The sequence below is a fragment of the Rhinopithecus roxellana genome, chromosome 19, assembly GCF_007565055.1.
Source record: "Rhinopithecus roxellana isolate Shanxi Qingling chromosome 19, ASM756505v1, whole genome shotgun sequence".
NCBI lineage: Eukaryota > Metazoa > Chordata > Mammalia > Primates > Cercopithecidae > Rhinopithecus > Rhinopithecus roxellana.
Genome location: NC_044567.1, coordinates 34,697,117 through 34,702,355, shown reverse-complemented (window position 1 = coordinate 34,702,355; position 5,239 = coordinate 34,697,117).

Below are 5,239 nucleotides of genomic sequence, written 5' to 3'. Positions count from 1 at the left end.
ATTTTCATGGAGGTCAATGAAAGTTCACCTGTCAAAAATAGAAGTAGTGACCTATAAAGAATTTTTTCCAATGTAGTCTTTTCAGGGTCTAGGAGTATTCATAAGAAATACAACCAGGCAGGGCAGACATTGATGGCTGGGGAACAGAAAGCTGTCAAATACTTGCCCTCCACTGGAGCTCAATGGGGTCTCTGCTCACGTGGGGCCCTGTGTGCCCCTCTACAGAACACAGCCTGCCTAAGCTGCAATGAGTTGATGCCCTTTCCCTGGGCACACTCAAATGGAAGCTCAAACTTTTTCAAAATAAGAAAATAGAAACTCCCAAACTGTGTTCCCAATAACTGAATCAATGAATGGAGGCTGTATAATTTGAGAAAGAAGGGTTTCTCACTTTCCTGTCACCTCTATAAGGGCAGGGACTATGGCTTATTTATCTTGGAATTGAGGATAATAGTGGTGACTGCCACTGTTGATGGAGCAGCCACAAAGAGCCACACATTTTGCTTGAGTCTATTAAAATTCTCACAGCCATCCTTCAAGACAGGATGATCATCATTCCCATATTTGAGATGAGGAACTGAGGCTTGGCGGGGTTATTACATGGCCCAGATACTATAGTTGGTCAGCAGTGGTCAGAAACACAAAATCCACTTGGAAAATATTTAGCCCTTCTTGGTTAAAGACTGTGGTAACAACCTCTCCTGGAAGCTAAGGAAACTGCTGGCTCTCCCTCTGCAAGCAAATCTGGGAAGGAACCGGTATGCCCCAATGGAGAAAGGGATGGTATGATTATTTGCATTGTGAAAGGGTACTTGTACTTATAAGAAGTTTCACGGCATTCCTTTTTCATTTAACCTTCTTACAGTTTTACAAGCTCATTAGAAAAAAAAGTAGTAAACACAAATAAGAAAATAGTAAAGTTCCTATAATCCACCATCCAGAAATAAACAATGTGACCACTTACCTCCCAGGTATCACTTACCTCCCAGGTATTTTTCCTTCTGCATATACAATTGCACATATATTTTCAGACAAGAATGGAATCACGTTAAACATTTACTTTATAACTTATTTTTTCACTTAGTAGACATTACGAACGTCTGTTTATATGAAGAAAATATTTCTCCAGCATCATTTTTAATGGCTACGTGGAATTTACCCATTCCATGTTTAGCCTATGCTGAGGGTCATTTAAATTGCTTTCAATTTTTTACTCATAAAGAATGCTGCGGTGTAAATTATTTCAGCTAAATATTTACTCACTCTTCTATTTATTTCCTTTGGATCAAGTTCCAAATCTGGAATTCTGCTGGAGAGTGTGCACATTTGGATCATTTACTTTTTGCAGCACTGTCATCCTGAAATCTGCCATTGAAATGTGCAGTTTTTAATTACCATGCAGATAGGTCGCAGTTTTGTAAGCTTGTGGGTTACTCTTTCTTATCTTTTTCCTTTTTCCAGCATGCCTTCGCCTATTTGTAGGCAGCCTGCCAGGTGGTCCAGGCAGGTAGCCAGTGATGAAATTCAAGTGTTGTTATATCTAATTTGAAAAGCCTTTAGGAGCAATTTCCTATTGTTTCAGAAGAACTTCTTGATCTTGTTCTCACTTCTCATTTTCTTCTTTAAAATCTGGTTTTGCTTCAATGATGTGTTGATTGTTGAGATGCCAAGCCAACTCCTTTTGTCCCTATGACAATCTGGTGAGGGAGTCACTATTTTTTGCAGCCATGGAATTCACTGGAATCATGCTTGTGAACGACTGTTGAGTGACTACTTTTGAAGTATCCATGAGGAGATCACGAGGACACAGGGCTCAAGCTTTGTGGACAGAGGAGCTGAGAGAGGCAGATTTCTAGTTTACCCTCAGACTCTTGTTCTGAGCCTGTGGCTTCAGAGGGTGAATTCTGCACTCACGGGCAGTACAATTCCCATTTCCGTATAGTTGATCTCTCCCTTTAAGAAGGGTTGGATATATTTCTGTGGCTTAAAATCAAAGACCCTGGAGATGGATTTAACTTCCTGAAGGAGTTTTCTAAGATAAGATGTGACCCTGCCCAGGGGAGGAAGAAAAGGACCATCTTATTGAAAAAACTGAAGTGCCAGGAAGACCCTCAAAAGCTTGTATTCCAAAATGTCACCTAAGAATTGAAATAAATGTCAAGTCATCGTAAGATAAAACTCGTACCATTGGTGCTTACTTTTTCCAAATCCAAAAGATTGAGTCATTTAAGAAGGATGTGCTCTCTCCGCCTTTCAAAAGTTTGACAAACCAACAATATCGACAAAAGATAACAAAAAAATTTAATTTTTGCAAAGCCTGAAAAGATCCTGGCTTTTGCTCAGATTTTGTTTTTAAGGTTCTAAAGTACCATTTTCATGTTGCTCTTCTGATCCAGTTGGCATTGTGGTCTAGGGTAGAAGGCAGAATCATATCCTCACCTTCCCTCCATTTGGTTTCATGTATTTTTTTCTAAAATAAATAAATAAATAAATAAATAGTGCTTTTTATCACTTTGGTACTAATTTGAATAGGTACAAATTCCAGGTTCATTATACTGCATGGCTTTTGTCGACATTTCACAGGGTGTCAGGAGCAAGGTAGGTTGCAGAACGACTTTGTTTGACCTGGATGCTGTCTGACAGCACACCGTAGAGAGAAGGACACTACAGTTCTGATGGGGAGAAGCAGCTTCCTGGTGACAACCCATATTAAGTGTTGTGACCTTCACCCTAATCCTCATGCTATCATGCGGTAGCTTTAACACATGCCTGCATTATACTTTGGGAAACAATATAAGTTAAAACATGGTAATCATTTTAGGAAATTTTATTATTTTTATGTTAGAGATCTACTTCTGGTGGATACAAAAACATATGGAACAAAATATTCTCATGAACTAAATATTCTTTTTTTTTTTTTTTTTTTGAGACTGAGTCTCACTCTGTCACCGAGGCTGGAGTGCAGTGGCGCAATCTCAGCTCACTGCAAGCTCTGCCTCCCGGGTTCACACCATTCTCCTGCCTCAGCCTCCCGAGTAGCTGGGACTACAGGCACCCGCCACCACACCCGGCTAATTTTTTGTATTTTTAGTAGAGACAGGGTTTCACTGTGTTAGCCAGGATGGTCTCAATCTCCTGACCTTGTGATCCGCCCATCTCGGCCTCCCAAAATGCTGGGATTACAGGCGAGAGTCACCATGTCTGGCCTAAATATTCTTAAAGCTTTCAATGTACCAGGCATGTCTTGAATCTCGTGTAGCATATTATTTAAAGGAAATTTGCTGTGATGTTTTTCTGTGAAGAGCACAGACTGAAAAGGCAGCCTTCTGTTATCAGTATAGCCACAGCCTGTGTCACTGGTCTTTATCTCCCTCTGGGCTCCGAGGAGTTTCCATCAACACTTAGGACTTAAACGACCACCCAGATTGGTGATGCGAAATTCCATGATCACAAGCACTAATTCTGAAATATAAAGATGTTTAAGGTTCTTTATTCGTTCTGTGTTTGGAAATGGAACATTTTTTTTACCTTTGTTTTAGGTTTGGAGGTACATGCTCAGGTTTGTTATATAGGTAAAGTAGTGTCACAGGCATTTGTCATACAGATTATTTCCTCATCCAGGTACTACGTCTAGTACCCAATAGTTATTTTTTCTGATCCTCTCCCTCCTCCCACCCTCCACCCTCAAGTAGTCTCCAGTATCTATTGTTCCCCTCTTTGTGTCCATGTGTTCCTATCATTTAGCTCCCACTTATAAGTGAGAAGATGTGATATTTGGTTTTCTGGTCCTTTGTTAGCTTGACAAGGATGATGGGCTCCAGTTTCACCCATGTTTCTGTGAAGGACATGATCTCATTTTTTTAGGCCTGCATAGTATTACATGGAGTAGATGTACCACATTTTCTTTATCTATTCTATCATCGATGGGCCTTTAAGTTGATTCCATGTCTTTGCAATTGTGAATAGTGCTGAAATGAACATACACACAGATGAATGAGTCTTTATGATAGAACGATTTCTATTCCTTTGGGTATATACCCAGTAATTGGATTGCTGGGTCAAGTGGTAGTTCTGCTTTTAGCTCCTTGAGGAGTCAACACACTGCCTTCGCAATGGCTGAACTAATTTATACTCCAACCAATAGTGTATAAATGTTCCCTTTTCTCCACAACCTCGCCAGTATCTGTTATTTTTTGACATTTTATTAATAGCCATTCTGAGAAGTGTAAGATGGTATCTCATTGTGGTTTTGATTTGTGTTTCTTTTTCTTTTTTTTTTCTTTAAATTTGAGACAGAGTCTTACTCTGTCACCTGGGCTGGAAGGCAGTGGTGCAATCTCAGCTTACTGCAACATCTGCCTCCCAGGTTCAAGGGATTCTTGTGCCTCAGCTTCCTGAGTAGCTAGTACTCTCTATAGGCGTGTGCCATCATGGCTAGCTAATTTTTGTATTTTTAGTAAAGACGGAGTTTCATCCTGTTGACCAGACTGGTCTCAAACTCCTGACCTCAATTAATCCACCCACTTCGGCCTCTCAAAGTGCTGGAATTACAGGCATGAGGCACCATGCCCAGCTGAGCTTTTTTTATATTCCTCTTGGCTGTATCTATGTGTTATGTTCTTTTGAAAAGTGTCCGTTCGCATCGTTTGCCCACTTTTTTTTTTTTTTTTTTTTTTTTTTTTTTTTTTTTTTTGAGGCGGAGTCTCGCTCTGTCGCCCGGACTGGAGTGCAGTGGCCAGATCTCAGCTCACTGCAAGCTCCGCCTCCCGGGTTTATGCCATTCTCCTGCCTCAGCCTCCCGAGTAGCTGGGACTACAGGCGCCCGCCACCTCGCCCAGCTAGTTTTTGTATTTTTAGTAGAGACGGGGTTTCACCGTGTTAGCCAGGATGGTCTCGATCTCCTGACCTCGTGATCCGCCCGTCTCGGCCTCCCAAAGTGCTGGGATTACAGGCTTGAGCCACCGCGCCCGGCCGTTTGCCCACTTTTTAATGCAGTTGTTTGTTTGTTTCTGGTAAGTTTGTTTAAGTTCTGTATAGATACCGGATATTAGGCCTTTATTAGATGCATAGTTCACAAATACTTTCTCCCATTCTTTCCTCTGTTGATAGTTTCAGAGCTCTGTAGTTTAATTAGATCCCATTTGTCAATTTTTGCTTTTGTTGTAATTGTTTTTGGCATCCTCATCATGAAATCTTTGCCAGTTCCTATGTCCAGAAAGGTATTTCCTAGGTGGTTTTC